The sequence below is a fragment of the Electrophorus electricus genome, chromosome 5 (assembly GCF_041902795.1).
Source record: "Electrophorus electricus isolate QZ-2024a chromosome 5, ASM4190279v1, whole genome shotgun sequence".
In the NCBI taxonomy this organism is placed as follows: domain Eukaryota; kingdom Metazoa; phylum Chordata; class Actinopteri; order Gymnotiformes; family Gymnotidae; genus Electrophorus; species Electrophorus electricus.
Window position 1 is genome coordinate 16,804,152 of NC_137501.1, and position 18,122 is coordinate 16,822,273.

The 18,122-nt window shown below is 40.5% G+C and overlaps 1 non-coding gene and 1 pseudogene across 1 annotated transcript; one reads left to right on the forward strand and one right to left on the reverse strand.

Annotated features, from left to right (window-relative positions):
• Window positions 1-5,418: 5,418 nt before the first annotated feature.
• LOC145657968 (eukaryotic translation initiation factor 4 gamma 3-like) overlaps window positions 5,419-18,122 on the forward strand; it is a 33,506-nt pseudogene continuing 20,802 nt past the window's right edge.
• Window positions 5,868-5,941, reverse strand: trnai-aau (transfer RNA isoleucine (anticodon AAU)). The gene has a single exon. It is a non-coding gene; the product is annotated as a tRNA-Ile (tRNA).

The window sequence follows — 18,122 nt, forward strand, 5'->3', positions numbered from 1 at the left end:
GTAGTCTGTAATCCTTTCCCCCATCCGAGTGAGTTTGCCCTATTACACGGGGTCGAGTTATGATGTGAATGTTTAATTACACAGGATGGATTGTGGGCGACGGAACCGAACAGCCTTCAGGATTCAAATAGAGAAAGGTGAAACTTCTCCAGCCTTTGAGTTAATCACAGGACTATCGCATAGCAATTAGGGATAACAGAACAGCTTTCGGGGGGTTTGGGTGGGGTGCCTTATCCGCCCCTTTAACAGAGTGGTCACAATTCAAATTTCCCTTCTTCCATTGTTTACAAGGCATTATACATGTGGTTTATTTATAGTGCACGGAGTAATATGCAGCGAGTCTGGTCTGTCTGCTTTGGAAGAGAAACATTTGGCCAAAAGAGCAAGACACAGCCAGGAGGATGATTGGTAAGAGCACATCATAATATGCACCTTAAAGCTGTGCTCTACAGCTAGGTCCTGTTCCATGACTGCATATATAAATTTACTACTGACATTGCCATTTATATCTGGCCATTTACAGTGCACTCTTGCTCAATGCAGCACTTGAAGCTGATTTTCCATTGTGTAGTTATTATGTTCAAGAGATGTTTGACCCGGTCAGGGTGACACACTTTAGTGAGGGCAGCAGTATCCTAGAGGACACTACAGACAGTGACGGAGACATCTCAGAGCGCGAGGTGAGAGGTTGAGTTTTTTGTTACTCTCTCTACGACATACTTTTCATGCCAGGTACTATTGTCCAGTTCAGCCCAATTTAATTTACTGCCTTGTATTATCATATATAAATTGCTGAACATCTTATCACTCAGTTTCAAACATCCCCTCAGCTGTTTTAAGCCATTTCGGTTATTCAGAAGTACTGCTAAATGGATGTGGTGGGAAAATGAGAGCACATCAAACACAGACAGCTTTATGCATTGAGTAGTAAAGAGTAAAAGTTTATTGAGTTTGTAAAGGGAAAGAAATGTGAGTTCCACCTTCCAACTATAACTTTTCTAGGATACGTGATCAGCCATGGTGAAATCACTACGGATGATAAGAAGATCAAAGCCATCTTCCAGTGGCCCATTACTATTATAATTAAAAAACTCCAGAGATTCTTGGGATTTGCAAACTTTTACCGATGCTTCATATGGAATTTTAGCAGCATTGCAGCTCCTCTCACAGCCCTCCTGAAAGGAGCAATGACCAAGTTACTTTGGAATCAGGAGGCTGATCAAGCATTCAGGAAACTGAAAGAAGCTTTTACCACGACTAGCATACGTCGACATCCTGATCCTTCCATTCCATTTGTCGTGGAAGCTGATGCTGCTAACATCGGGGTAGGAGCTGTACTTTCACAACGATACGACAAGTCCAAGTTACAATAGATGATTAAATAGACAAGTGTATATAAAATAGATGATGGAATAAACAAGCCATACAAGACACAGTCATCCCAATGGAATGTCTGTCGGGAAAACATTACCTACCTTGTGCTGTGACCATCTGTTGAAGTGGGCTCATTCTTCGCTGGTTCAGGGCTATGACAAGCGATATTTATAAGTATGTTTCTTTATGTTCAATTTGCAGTCAAAGCAAGATGCCTAAGACCCTACCCACAGGAAAGCTCATGCTTCTTCCCGTACCAGAAAGTCCTTGGTCTCACATCACCTTAGATTGCGTTACTGACCTCTCTGTCCTCACTGTAGTTGATGGATTCTCCAGGGGTGTGTGGTTCATTGTGTTTCCGAGTATGCCTACAGCCTGCCAAACTGTGGAAGCCTTGTTTAACCAGGTGTTCCGTATATTTGGCATCCCAGAGGACATAATATCATATTGGGGACATCAATTCACATCTCGAGTTTGGGCTTCCTATATTGAACACATCGGGGTAGCTATTAGTTTTACATCCACAGTCAAATGGCCAATTCCTACATTGTTTTTATATGAACAATCCATCAGACCGGTCCAAGTTCCTCTTATTGGCAGAAATGGCCCAAAATTCACTTACTAGTTCATCCACTGGCTTGACTCCTTTTTATTGTATTTTAGGTTATCAGCCTCAAATGTCCCATGGACTTCCATATCAGCTGGTTTCCCCGCTGTGGATGAGTGGATGCAGCGGAGCGAAAGGGTATGGGAGGAAACAGATCAGTGTATTGTATGAGTTCTCTGAACGTATAAGGAAATTGCGGACAGGCACAGAGGGGAGAACCCGATATACCAACCTGGTGACAGAGTGTGGCTCTCTACACAGGACTACCGCAAGCCGGGGTCATGTCGCAGGTTAGGTCCCAAGTATATCGGTCCATATGAAATTACCAAGCACATTAATGAAGTCACATATCAACTCAACTTACCTGCTCACTTTTGTGTTTTGAGGTCATTTCATGTGTCCCTTCTTAAGCCTGTTGTTCCTGTTGTGGCCTTTGGATGAGATCACCCCTGAGGTCACTCCTGTATTAAGTATGTTGGTTGCTGTCATTAGAGTGTATTGTTTCTGAAGGTTTTTTTGCATTATGCAATGCCTCTTCGCAGAGTGTGATTTTCAAGAACTTTAGTAAGCAGATGACTTATTTGCATCACCTTTTTTGGTAGGACAAAGCCCATCCATGAGCCAAAGGAAGCTGAGGTAGGCCCCATTCCATGAAAACACAGGGAGTGTGTGAACCAGGATACCAACACAAGCATACATGCAAGCTGACACCTACCCTCCCCTTGTCCAGTGGTTTGGCCAGTAGACAACTAATGAAAAACATTTCAAAAGCGTTTATACAGAAGCCAATGTTCAAATGGCTCTCTGTGCAGTGAGGAAACATATCATAAGGAAGTGCAAATTCCACTAAAGTTTAAGTAGGATCACTGAATTCAAAGTCTAGAGCACTATTACACTATGACTTCTAACAATAGCGTAAAAACAGTAATGTCATTCGTTTTTAGGAAAGGAATGTAAAAGTTTATGAAATATTCTTAAAAAGAGGACAGTTTGATGAGGAGCTTGGTCTTGCACAGCTACCAAAACCCAGGACTGAACTAGGAGTCTTTTGATATTCAATCTAACACTCACCCAGCTGAGCTATTTCAGCTAGTGACTAAATACTTTTGCCTGGTTTCGATCAAAATGTTACCAATGAATGTAGCTCATGTTCATGTCAGAGGAAACTGTCACCTTTATCCCTGGTGAGCTAGTGGCTAGGATTCTCTTTCAAACTTAATTTTTATGTGGAATAAAAAGAAATATGAATACCTCTCTTTATGACCTCCTAATGCTCATGGATACCAAGTCCAGTATGCATACAAACATCGTCAGTATACTAGGAATACAGAGTTTGAAAAATGTTTGTCAGAAGCATCTGAGCTTTATTGCTGGTGGGTGAGTGGCTAGGATTCAACACTTTCACCACTGCGACTTGGGCTTGATTCCTGGTCAGGGGACGCTCTTTTTGCTCACTTAAAAAAGAAGCTTGTATGTGAAAAAACAAACTTCCTTTGAGTCAGATTTTAACTGACAGACTAAGGATAACAGTTTTAAATTCTACAGTCCTCCACTCTACCAACTAAGCTATTGAAGGCAACAGACATGTAATCCCATAAGTCCAAACACCAGTATGTTGGCAAGAAACACGGCCAGTTATGGATGTTTGAATTGTTAAGTTCATTTGACACAAAGAAGAAACATTGCATTGTACGAGTTGGAGATGTTCAACAGATATCTCTTGATTACATTTGGATGCATACTGGACTTTGTGTACAATCAATAACTACTGGTACTAACTCAAAGTATGTTTCCCCCTTCAGTTTTATTTTATGCCAGAATAAAGACTTTCTGTCTTTAGAATTCTACATGACTCAAACTGAGATGCAGCAGATCACTTAGCTAGAACAAAGGGTCTTGTACTACAATAATGACTTTTGCTTTATTGCCCATAAGGTCCACCTCTTTTTTCTTTAACGCTCAGATCATCCCGTAGATGTTAGAATTATTCTAATGAAATTATAATTAACATTTTAAAAAATTCCTTAACATCACTCTTAAAATAACTTTTACCTTACAAATGATTTCTTTACCAGCAAATTTGAGTTGGTATGAATTCATCTATTAATTTTTCGTTATTATTTCATTAAATACATGCCCCCCCCCCGCCCCCTAAAAAAAGAATAACAGTCCAAATGAAAGGTCTAAATGAATCTTTGCAGTAACAACAGTCTTTTATGCTCTTCCAACCACCCCACCTCCCCCCAGTGGACACACCATGCTCCAGTACATGATTCTGGAGTGCTGTGCTATCTGTGCTCCCCACTAACTCTTCCTACCTGCTGGGGTTTCTCCTTCCTGGACCTGCCTTAAAATGCTTAAAATGACAGCACCTTGCCCTCCATTTACCTGCAACATTCTGCACTGTCACAAACAATATTTATGTGCAGATTAGCAGATGAACCTCACCTGGATGATCCACATTTCATTTCTTTGTACTGTTATAATAATGAGTTACTGTATTTCTACCCAGGTGTTCTATCCAGGTGAACTGTGCTCTGTTTCTATCTCCTATGATGTCTTTGTGTAGGAATGCTGTAGTGTATCTTTCATGCTTACAATTTGTCAGCCATCCTCTACCCAACTCATCTTTGCCCAGGTTTATCCAGGGTTAACCGAAGGAGGATGAGTTCCCTTTTGGATTGGATTATAAAGTGAATTTCATTGGTGAGTACTATATTTTTTGGTATAATCTAATCTTTACAAAGCAGTGACCAGAAAGGAAGAGCTGGATGAGGCTTTGGTCCCCATGATAGTTAGAGACACACAGCCATTTAGCATAGTTGAGGATAAAAGCTTCAGGGACTTGGTAGCAAAATTGGATTCAACTTATATTCTCCTAACTAGGAAGGTATGTGTGGTGACATGGATACATTATGAGAGTAGTATTAAAAATATATATAATTATTTTCTTCCTTCCCTTTAGACTGTAAAGGCCATGGTTGAGGCCAAATGTCAATAAGAGAAAGAGAAGGCCAAAGCTGAGGTCCAGAAAATTCCTGCAATGAGTTTGTCAGCAGATATGTGGACATCTCTTAATGTGGATGCCTTCTTGGCTGTGACCTGCCATTTTATAGATGACAACACATTTCTGAAGTCTACACTACTTGGTGTTGTGAAATTCCTGCAGGCGCATACGGCTGAAAATTTGGCCTGTGTGAAATCCTCTCTTATGGAAGAATGGGGAATAAAATAAAGTCACATGTCTGGTTACTGATGGCACATCTAATATGATTGCCTGTGGAAATAGCTGAAGCTGCCTCATGCGCTTCAAAAAAAAAGAAACTGAGGTTGAAACAAGGTGTTGGAGCGATTAGTAGAACTCAGGGAGCCTGTGGGGGCAGATTTGGCGGGTTTACAAACTGATATTCCTGCGCTGATCTCTGATGTATACAGTAATGTATGTGGGTGACGGTCTATACTATATTCTTTTCACAAGGCAACTGTGGAGCTGTCAGACCTCAGTGGCAGGCATAATCATATCCCAACACATTTCAGACTAAACGATTTGAACTCCCTGGCACTTCCAGACACCTAACTGGCTATAATTTGATGGGGAGGATGCAGGTTGTCTGCATGCCTCTGGAATGGCTTCTTTGACCTATTCACACAGCGATCGAGAGCCTTACACTAATGCCAGAGTCCCTCTGATTTCATACTTTTCTCTGCATTGTCCAAGATTTGTAAACAAGCACAAATCCAGGGGTAAAGTTTTGTAATCAAGAACACACTCTCATGTACTTGGAACATGTCTTAGCAGATTGTGATTTACAAGCAATGTTATAAGCAACACAAGTTCAAACAGGTGGTTTGTTGACAAGGGGTCATTCATCAAACAAAACCCACATGGCCCATATGGGGATCGAACCCATGACCTTGGCGTTATTAGCACCACGCTCTGACCAACTGAGCTAATCGGCCTTTCTCTGTTCATTTCGCAGTTTTTGGTGGAGCACTGAAGGGAACCTTTCCATGAAATTGTAGACTTGGTGTCAACGAGATTACGGCCACTTTTTCGACCGAGCATAGGTGAAAGTTGACACTTATTGTTCCCTCTGACAAATGGTTATTCTGCAGCCAACTTTTGAATTAAACTTCAAAAGCAAATGTGGAGAAGCTTTTGTTAAAGAGCAAATCAGTGCAGTTGTACACAGTGACGAAATCATCAATTGCAAAGTCCACTGAGCTTTATTGCTGCGAGTTACATAGTGCTGTCTATTACACCATGAAATCTGCCATAACAACAAAAATGTAATGTCTGATTCTGTGAGCCAAGGAATATAAACCTTTTAGGGACATATTTAAAATATCAGATTTTCTGCCTGAGCACAGAGTAGGCATTTTTTTCTAGCTTTAACCATACGTCCTCTTTCTTTGGAAATCTGTGTCATTGCTGCATGAATAAGCAAAAAGATTTTGAGCAATTTTTTGTCTGGGTCTAAGGGGCAATTTATTCAAACCAAAAGATGCTATTTTAGCTAGTTTGTCAAATGAACATGTCAAACCTACAGAGACAATGTGTCTAGCTACAGAGCTCTGCAAGGTTTAATTCTTGGAAGTATTTGAAGCCATAGAAAGTTATTCTGTAAGCATTGCTTAACTCAATAAAAAGAGACAGTTAGAGCCAATGGCTGCCAGATCTAACATAGCTCACATTTTATAGTGTTTGCATAGCATATCAGAATCTGCAAGAACTATTCCTGTCATTTCAGGAATAAGCTTTTTTGACTTCACAGCTAGATGAAATATTTAGGGTGGATGCAGGATTTGGTATGATCTCCTAGAGAATTGCCATTCCACTGTGTCTTCAGCTTTTGTCCGATCTGCAAACAAGTCCCACTCTAGGAGAACTAGGTCAAGTGGTAGAGTGCTCTTTTAGTATGTGAGTGTTAGTGGGATTGATGCTCACATTCTCAAGTCTAGAATTTGTAGTTTTTTTCTATGATGAAATCCTTTCTGATAGCAAATGTTTTCGGGACCTGCTAATACGCTTATGCCATGCACACATTACGTGACTTTTGAAGTTTTCAAATTGATGTATGGCTCACACTGCACAACTGTATGTCTTGGAATCTGGAAAGCTTAATTTGTGGTATCTCAGTGGCAGACATAATCAGTGATAAACCACTGATATGTCAACTGGTCTTAACACAGACAGATTTAACTTACTCTGTTGAGACTGTGTCTAACTTAAACCTTTCCTTCAAATAGAAGAGATCCTTGTTGCAGAGGTAATGTTTTTACCTTTATATGGTTTTCCCACTCATAGTCATGCAACACACAAATGCAAACCTCTCACAGACTGTCTCACACACATCCAGTTATTCATCTGAACACATGATGTTTCTGTCTCTGTACCGCTATTAGTTATGCAATGGTTCCTCAATACTAGCACTAACTGAACAGGGTTCTGTATAAATATGATCTTTATAACAGCTGCCATAACAGCAAAAATGTAATGTCTGATTCTGTGAGCCAAGGAATTATTATTGATATTGTGAATATTTAATAACCTCCAATGCCAGCAAATTAAATTTAACAATATTGTGAAAATTGTAAAAGATACTTTATTCATGTCCTCATTGCTAAAGATTGTATCGCTTTATCACAGCGATACGCTAGTTAGCTAGCTAACAGTTGAGGTCAGCGAGTGTCAAACTCGGGGCTATAAACCATTCCTTGTGGAACCATTTCATTGTTCAGCTTTCAACTTTGATCGTTTAGGTGCTGGTAGTTTGTTAGCTAGCTAACTGTTCAGCAATAGAAAACCTACTTTTGTATGATTTAGAGACCCAAATTCACAAACCTGTGGGTTTTCAAATGTATCGTTCTCTCTAAATAAGCAAAATGAGTTAAGCCATTACTACAGCTATCGGACTGTTTGAACTACAATATTCGACTGTTCATTTATTGTTAATTAGATTAAATTAACTTTCATAAACATTCTGTATTAATAGAATGTAGTTTGTAATGACTGATTAACTGTGTATATTCAACATGAAGCTATTCATATAACGTTTCAAGTTTGGTTTATTTGTAACATACATGTATTTGTCACTTTCATTTTTAGGCTGTAAAATGAAAGCTCCTTGCTCACAATCATTGCTATAGTTTGATCAAATTCAGTTATATATATAAACTCCCTATTCAATGGGAAGAAACCAGTTCATGTCATTGTGAATTGCTGGTTCTGTAATCAAAACACTGAGGTTCCATATGAGAACAGAAACTGCTGAGACTGTCCATTCTGTGTGCAGTACAATGGCTTCTAAGAGGTATTGCTGTATTTGAGACATGGTGAGGACATATTTTAGTGAAAGTCTTCCAATGATGCACCCTTACCTGAACCATTTTATGCTGTTGCTGCTGTTAAAAAATGCAGAATGGTGATTATAACGAACCGATCCTTGCACAATATATGGAGCACCTCAACCATGGGGTATCAGCTGGTGTCCCTGTGCTTGATGCATCCAAGACTCAACCAGACACTGAAGATCAAGCAGCTGGCTTCCTTCACTCCCAGAGAGGAAGTAGGTTTTCCATTTGAACTGTTGCCTTCTTAGTTAAGACGTATGCATTGTTGATTGCAGTGCCAGAGCTGTGAAACTGTGCAAGGTAATGCATGTCCAGTGCTGGACTTGGGCAAAGATTGTGAGTGGGTCTTCAAGGGCAAACAGGATCTGATGGCCCACATGTAGTTTGTTATTATTCCTAAATAACTAAGTTTACATGGCTATTTGAAAGAAGCTGATCATGTAAGCAGCAAAGACAGAATATCATTCTCTGACTAAGGATTTAGTTGACTCATGTTTAACCCAACTAAACTGTGGTCCTGGCTGATTTTAGTTGGACTATTGAGCCACTGACTCATGCACAGAGTTTTCTGAGTATTTTGCAGTTTCTTACTGTACTGAGTTCTTACTGAGTATAACGTCAACTTTGATACATTTGTTTTCTTTTCACCGAACAAAGCCTTCAACTTTGACTGTGGTGACATGAAATCCAGATGTGCAGAGTGTTTTTTCAGTAATGCATCTTTTGCCCGTGCATTTTGATTGCAGTGTTAGGAGGTCATAACTGCTGATCAGAACTTTGGACAAGAGGGCTTATCCTCATGGCTCTCTGACTTTCATGTACAACAACAAACAATATTTTCTTATTTATTTTTTTCCAGTTGTAACAAACCGTTCTGCTGTTTTTTAACTTCTGTCAAATTTTTAATGGTTGTACAGGACAATTACGATGGAAATTGAGGTGTACAAGTGCCACCTTGAACAGACCTACGAGTTGTGCGGGCCTGTCAGACAGCTAAGCAGTATGACATCCAGCACCAGAACCGACAGCTGCGGGCCCTGCTTTTCAACCACCAGCTCAGATGCAGCCAAGATGCAGACAAAGAATTCATTAAGGTGAGTAATTATTGTCAATGGTTGTCTTAGAATGGTGCTAAAGTGCTTAAGATAGTTTTTGGCGATTCTCTAGCCAAGAATTCTCAAGATCACATCTAGCTGCATTCCTGTTGGGTGTGAATGACAGTTGCTCCTTCCCAGTTGATACAAAGTGACGATAGAAAAAAAGGCGTACACGGAACTGGTAGTGAACACTGTCCTTCAAGTGCATATAAGTGCATACAGTGTTTGAGCCTGCAATCCAGTTCATTACCCTGTCCAACAGGCTCCCAGGTTCCCCTCCACATCTTCCTTGTCAGAGATAAAAATTGATATAAAAAAATGGATACTTGAATACTTTTAGTTACTTTTTTGTTCCTGGGTACCATGCTTTTTAAAGCATTGATTATTTCAAACATTGATTTATCTAAGATAAGCAAAGACCTGTTCTCTCTTGCTGCATTTTGTGGGGTTTTTTTTTTGTTTTTTTTTGTTTTGTTTTCTTTCCAAATGAAGCTGTTGTTTTCATTTTTGGTGGGTTTCATACTATCCACACCAGCTTCCAGGTTTCTGTCCTTTTACATACCAAGCAATCAGCTTCCTTTCTCTTTGCTACAGAGCACCTCTTTTCTGTCCACACCTGCTTGGCTGGTAGCTCTCAGAAGCCTTGCCTTCCTCACCTGTGCTTTTCTGGTTGCGCTGGCCATATGTGGGTCTGGATGTGACTCTTTCCCACACAGTTCACATGAGTCTTGATTCGTCCTGCTGGTTCTTCATGTCTGTGAATGTGAAAAATCTAACTTTTTTGCTTGGCTTCAAGCAGTGATCCTTTGATTGTATCATTCATGATTCATTTAGGATTACAACCAAGTGGTTCAATATCCAGCTAGAGGTGTACTCAAGTGAGGTAATAAAATGAAATTATTAATGTAATAATATGATGGCAGGAATTGTAAAAGACCAAATTAGGCTTCAGAAGTAAGCAGGAAGTGAGAATGACCAAATATGGCCTCTGTGGCAAGTCCAGGATTGAGGCCAGGATACCACCTAAAGGTACAATTTAAAAAAAAAATGGTTTTGTAACTTGATGAAAATGTATAAATATTGAACCCACCTGAGACTGTTAGACATTCTGTGGTCAATACCTCGTCTGTATGCAACATTGAGCTCAGAATAAAGATGGCACCGGCTATTCCCTTCAATTAATTACTTTATTTTCTATTTAAAGTGTACTTGAGAAAAGGACTGGAATGTGGGAAAAATCTAGGAACCACACAAGAATGTCTGGAGATAAAAATTCATGGCTGCATAGCCATACCTTAATGTGAGAGATCCTCCATTTCAGAGTCTGCTGTGTGAGAGTCCTGTGCCTTTTTTCTCTAGCTTGGAATAGGACTGTTGCTTCTGCTTCTTAAAGTTTTCAATCAACAAGGACGGTGGCTCCACCTGCAATGAACCATGAGCTTGTTATATTGAACTGCACAAGACAGTAAATTAACTCTTGTATTCATTCTGTATGAAGTGCGCCTCACTTGAGATGTCAGCCAAAGTTTAGCAGTAAATATGGTTATCTGCAGTTAAGTGTGTTGCTATTGATAGACATCTTCAGCTAAAAATAAGTCTTCCTTGACCCTAATCCACCAAGCCCAGATACAACACAGACATGCATGTGCTGTAGTTGGCTTCAAAACATTCATTGAACTTGTCAGCAACATGGTCCAGATTCCTGCAGCATGTGACATGCGTCTGCACGCATCCTGCCCCCACAGTCTCTGCCTGGCTCCCCCCACCCTCCTCCACCCCCAGTTTGCTCTCTCATCCTGCCCACCAGCAGCTAATGTCCGCCGCCGCAGCGCAGCACCTCCCACTGTATGCTGCATGCTCCTCTGTGTGCCTGTGGTAAAACCTCGCCAAGTTTAGTGTTCTAGCCACTGCACTCCCCTCCCCAACTCACACATCAATCTCAGAGGCAGATGGATTCCTGTCTCCCAGCCGCATCCCAACTTTTTGACCTGTACACATACTTGGATAAATGTTCTCTGTGAATACAAAACAGCAAAATTTGTCTAGTGTACCGGAGACCGCTTGGAAGTTTTGTAGACAGATGAGGCCGGGCTGTGCTAGCTGAGAGAGACGATATTTGAGCTTGAATCTGACTAGCACATGCACAGAAGCATAGGGTATTATGAAGGCTCTGCATGATATCGTGACCCAAGGTTGAGCTTACAGTAGGTGGCCATATTGCCTCATATCAAGGGCAGTGTACGTTGGAAGACCATAGCAGAGACGTGTGACCGAACTATGTGCACCAGCGCATAACATGCCGCATTCCTTGTTTTCTCCCATTTTTGAGTGAAGCTAATTGATAGTGCCATCTGCCATCTCCTTTTAGAAAGGCAGTGCAGTGCCTTGGCTGTTGATGTGAGTTGTTTTGTCAAAGGAAAGAATTGAAAATGTGAGCGGTGATCTCCATGTAATACTTAGGCTTTAATGCCCTTTACCACTCATTCAGTGCTTGTCTGTGTTTATGTTTTCAGTGTTACAGTGTGATTTTATTTAGGTGAAATTTGTTTTCAGTCTATCTGCAGTAGTGCACTTAAAGGGCCAGGAAGGTTAGTGGAACACATTTGCTCTGCCTCTGACCTCACAATTCCACTGTAACAACAGTGTTCAATTCCATCATTTAAAAAAAAACAAAACTTGGTTTGGTTTAAATTTGTTTAAAGATTTGTTTAAATTGTGTGTGCCAGTGTATGTGAGCGTGTTACAGTCTCTCTGACCCTCCACACCCATTAGTGCGTTATTCCACTAGCTTCTCTCTCGTTCCTGCTTCAATATTCAAGGGAGGATTGAGATCCATTCAGGTAATTTTGCAGTCTTCAAAAAATGCATTGAAAGACATTCCAGTAGCTCAGTGGTGCACCTGCGCTCCACTCTGCTCCCCAGTTCGGAGGATGCCAGCACCTATGCTTAGTCTTTTATGTTTAGTCTTTTTTAGTCTGTTTCTCTATATTTCCTTTGGACTCCAGTGCTTTTTAATAATCTGTTTTGGACATGGTATGGCTGCTCCATTACCCAGCAGCCCATACAAAGGTTCATTTCTGCCTGCCTGCATAACTGCTGGAGGGAGGATTTTATGTCCAGAAAATGTTAAGATGGCAACAGCTCGGTGGGAGACAGTATGTGAGAATCACCTCTTAGGCTCATTTTACTGTTTCTCATGTAGAAGGAATTCCCTCACTATGTTCCCATTCTGAGCATCAAAGCCAACTGGGATGGGGGTTTGTCACATTCTGAATTCTAGCTCATGTCATATTTTGTCAGCATTGGCTTTGATAGACTCAGGTTATCGGTACAAATTTACATTCAAGATTAGTTGTCTTTTACATATATATCCCCTCTCCTGCAATCATGGCTAATTAGCTGCATCCGTCATTGTAATTGTTTAATTTTTCATGCTAGTTCATTCACCCTTGTATTAGTGCCATGCATGTGAAACAGACTCTTGAAAGGTTTTCTTTTTGTATCTTGCATGCCTAGCATAATAGGACATTCAAAATCCCTTAAATTTTAAACTTTTTTTTTTAATGTATATATCTCCTCAACATTCCCAGTACAACTGCTGTAGAGTCCACGACTCAACTCTTGACTAAAGTCTTCACTCCGAGCGTCTGAGTCGGCTGCTGCGGCATACGCCACGCTGCTCTGTGACCCTCACTCTCCACTCCTCTCCTCTCCCAGCTTTTCCAGATCCCTCAGATGCAGACAGCCCAGCCTGCCGTTCCAAGTAACAGCGCTTCCTTTCGACCCGTGTCCAGCCAGCCCATCATGATGTTCCTGACACCCATGCCCTTCACCTCATCCCAGACCGGCCAGTACTACGTACTCCAGTACTACGTGCCTCAGGTACCCAGAGCAGAGAAAAGCGCCTGTGCAAATATGTACACAGTGTAGCAAATGGGTTGAAAATCTGTCTATAAACAGGTTGGCCAGCAATAAATAAACTGCTCCTAAAATGTGTAGATAAAAATATGTTTTATCTTGGAAGCAGAAATGAGAAGTTCTAGTTTAGTTTTTTTTCAGTGTAAAAACTAAATGTTTTTGTATTTTTTGTTTGTTTACTGCTTTGAATATCTCTTAGGAGTGTCCTATATGAATGGCCATGTCTGGTGCTAGGCCCTTTACCTCTGCTGTTCTGTTTCATTCTCAGTATCACCACAGTGGCCTTCCTTACGTGGGACATCCCCAGCAGTACTCCGTCCAGCCCACAGGACCCAGTACATTCTACCCTGGGCTCTTTCCTGCAGACTGCCCACTAGCATATGGTGAGTTTGGACTTCGCTTTCTCTACCCCCACCTGGGAAACCTACATGCGTGCTCTCACTGATAAAGAGACCTTTCTTCTGGGTATTCCTGCTGGCTGAAACTGGTTTTTCTTTTGCTCTCTAACTGAAACCAGTGCTTTTTTTTGGTCACCACTAGTGGCAGGGCCTTCATACTATCCTGGCCAGATCATATACACCAAATCTCCATCCATAATAGTGCATACAGCTCAGCAGCCTCCACCCACTAAGAGGGTAAAGAAAACAGTGAGTATTCCCCATGCCTCAGATGTGAAATTAATTTAATTGTGGATTGACTAGATGCAAATAACTTGCTGTTCGCTAAGATCCGTATCCGAGACCCTAACCAGGATGGCAAGGATATCACAGAGGAGATCATGTCAGGAGTAGGCATTAGCCAGAACACAAGCCCACCAGTGGGACGTCCCTGCACTACCCCTACTGCTCCACAGGTAAGCCGTTCAGTCCCACAGCCCGAGCCCCTGATCGGCTGCAGGCCGCTGCTTCGCGTCATCCACTCCACAGGTCAAAGTTCTCTCTCATCTAGTCCTCCCTCATAATAAGCTCTGAGCTGATTGTTTGGTTGTTTGGCTGGCTTTCATTGTCTTGTCCTATTAAAAGCATACATTTAGCATATGCAATCTTTGTCAGTTACAGGAAAAAAAAATACTGTTGGTGGGTTTTTTGTTTGTTTGTTTTACATTCTCCTTACTATAGAATTAACAGTCGACTGTTCGGTGACTTTGCATGCTGAGTTGTAACACTGATTATTAGTATAATTGTGGCAAGAATCAAAATCAACACTAGCTAAAATGACTGAATGCATTGGAATTTATTATTCCAATAGCACAATTTGAATGGGTCTACGGTACCTTAGTGTGTCAGGTCCTGTTATTTCTGTTGAACATTTGATGTTTGGGGGCACATTTTTACATCATTAGGCCTGCAGGCTATGTGGTAACGGCTATGCGATAAAAATTGTATTTGTTTCCTTTCCAGTCCAATACAAATTATAAATTACAAATGTATCAAAATGTAATTAAAGTCATATTTCAATTAAATGTATGTAAATACTGTTCAACAATATTTCTACTCATATCTACAGGTGGAACCTAAAGATATGAATGTCAATGAGAGGGATAAGTGTATTGAGGACCTGGAAGCCGTGTTTGCTAAAGTGAGAAAGTCTGCAGTGGAGCAGAGCAATCCTAACGCTTGTTTTCCATAAATTCTCACAATGCTATGAACTATGCATTTCAAGTAGATGTAATTAAATATTGCTTAACACTGTTTCTCTTCATAGTTGGAGGTGAAACTGAATTCTATTATAAAGATGGAATATGGTTCCTGTGAACATGATATGGGCCAACTGATTGAGGAGATGGAATCCACAGTTGCTAGAGTGAGAAAGTCTGCAATGCAGCAGAGCAATCCTAACACTTGTTTTCCATAAATACTAACAATGCAATTAAATATGCATTTCAAGTAGATGTAATTAAATATTGCTCAACACGGTATTTGTGTCTGCAGGCGGCCAAACTGTTAGGATTAGAAGCCGTACTTGCTCGGGAGGATATGGCTGCATAACCTCTGATGACAGCAATAAAGAAATACTCTGACATTTTTCAGTCTAATCCCTGCCTATGTTGTCTGCAACACAGTCAATTATACCATGGATAGTAATTATATCTTATTTTTTTTTGTCTCACAAACATTCTGAATGTAACATTTCCTACAGCTTTAAAAATACAATCACCATACTTGGCACCCACACTATTTTTTCATGTCCACTTACATCTATGTAACTTAACAATCACAATTCATTTTTAGACAACCAATTTCCAACCTCTATATATATATCGCTCGGAATTCAACAGACACCTGACTCAAGTATTTTTATTTTAATTTCCTCCATGTTGTTTATAATAGGCCTACAGTAAGAAATCCTTTTAAAGGTGATCGCCATTTCTACCACTGTATACTGTTGAAGCATACAAGTTTTTATTCATTGAGAGATATGTCATTTATGGGGATTAGGTACAGCGTGTTTTGTTCAGGACATTCACGACGATATATGTTCTAAATGGGATTGTAAAATAACTAGCTAGCTAGCCATGTATTTAGACAGAACCTGAATTGTGTTACATGGGGATTTTTATCCTATGTTTTTAAGGCTGCATTATGTACAGCCTAGCATAAATAAATACGCAAGAATGCAGAGCACAAATAGTCCATAGTTTATTTTCCCTTCTATATAAGCCCGCAGGTTCATAGGTGACTAGCTTTTATAATGTCATGTGTAATTTGAGCATAATGGTGGAAACTTCAAAGAACAATATGGAAAAAAAAGGAGGGTTGTTTACATAATTGCCCTTGAAAAAGTTTATAAGAATTAAACTCTTGTGTACCCCTCAGACATTCTCCAGAGGGTCCCTCAAAAGCATGTTTATATTTAAGTTGCAATAAAGGACAGGACCAGCTATTCTCTTCAACTAATTCTGATATCAAGTGGAAACAAGTTGTCAGGTTCTGGTCCGCACCGAACCAGGAACGCAGACATAGACACGTACACACATATCCGCACAAATCACCTACCACGACCACTGCTCGGTTCACAATCACACACTTATCAACCATCACGATCACCTGCTTCTAATTAACTCTCTCCCTATTTAAACCCCTCATGTACCATCCTCCAGTGTTTCCCATTTAGCATACTGTGGACTAAAGCTGAGCCTGTCTTCATGAGCTTCCCCACATCTGTGTTTTTAAAACTTTTTGGCAGTGCTTTGTGTGACTAATATCCTGCCTTTTTATCCCTCACCCATGTCTTGCTCAGGTGTCAATATGTCACATAACTAAATTAGTGTTCTATTATTTTCTTAGTTTGTACAAGAAGTACAAATATGTAGCTATCTAACATTTATAATGTGTATTGTATCTTATTTTGTTAACATTAAAATGTAAAACCAAGTGAAAACATTTAAATGTAAAAACAGGTTTGACACTGCTTTGGATCTAGTGAAAATACTAGAAGCTGTCAAAACCATGACCTGAGCAGTTTGCATTTAACACATAGAGAGAGAGACAGAGACGATGTACGACAACAACCAAAGGTATTCAGATCTTAAGGGAATCCTTTCACTTAGTCTTCAATTATGCACTCCATAGATGTCATGAGGGACAGCCTCACAAGAAAGGAGGCCTGGTGCATGGCATGCAGTGGTGCCTATCATGCGAACACAGAGAGAGACAGAGACAAGGTAGCAGACAACAACCAAACGTGTTCAACTGCTGTCAGGTCTTTCTCAGTAAACTTCAGAGAATGAAGTACAGGGCAAGCACTTGAACATGCGCATGTTCTTCCCTGGATACAGACACTTTGCCTCAAAGACAGTTGCCTCACAGGTTTGTTCCAAAATGACTTCCCTTGTCCCTTATTCCCTTATGCAACAGGAATTGAAAAGAAAGGTGTGAGCAAGTATACCCTCCACTGACAAGCTCCTGTTGTTTAAGTGTGAATGGATTCTGTGACTTGAACAAGTCTGCTCCTTCTCTCATCCAATATAGAAATTGCTCACCGAACTACAATGAGTGAACAAGGTCTAATGAACTTGCTGTGAGAATGATCTCAGTAATTAACTCAAAAAGGATAGGCTCAGAAGTGATTTTTTTTTTTTTTAAGTAGGAAGGATTTTGATATTTCAAGCTTGCCAGCAGAACTAGCTAGCCTAACCTGGGATGACAGCCAATGCACAGCATCACAGCTGGGGGAAACGGATGTGAAATGTCAGTTTAATCGGCAAGGCTCAAGGCAACAGGGTCCTGTCCCTTGACTGAGGTTGATCTAGAGGTATTTCAAGAAACTTATCAAGCGCACTTTAGTGGCAAAGAACAATATTTTCACTTGAACAGGGACCACAGATTAAAAGTCTGATGCTCTACTGACTGAGCTATTCAGGAGAGAAGCAATATCAGAAACATTACAAGTGCAATGTACATGTATGCAAAGAAAATTGAGTTCATGTGTATCGCATTAAGATGTCAATCTGCCTATGGAACATAACACCTCTTACGAGGCTCGATTTTTGCTCTCAAGCTGCGATGGTTTTGTCATGTTGTCTAAGAGAAGAGGCTTTGGTCGGTGGAGTGAGTCTTTGATAACTAAGATTGTAACTAAGATTGAAACTGCTCACCGCACTACATCGAGTACACAAGGTGTAATGAACTTGCTATGAGAATGATCTCAGTAAGTAACTCAAAAAGGATAGGCTCATCATGATGCATTAGCTAACAATCGGCACTCATACACAAGTGTGAATGTTCAACATTCATTCAAGCATCTCGAGGTCACAGTCTGTAGTGTGTACA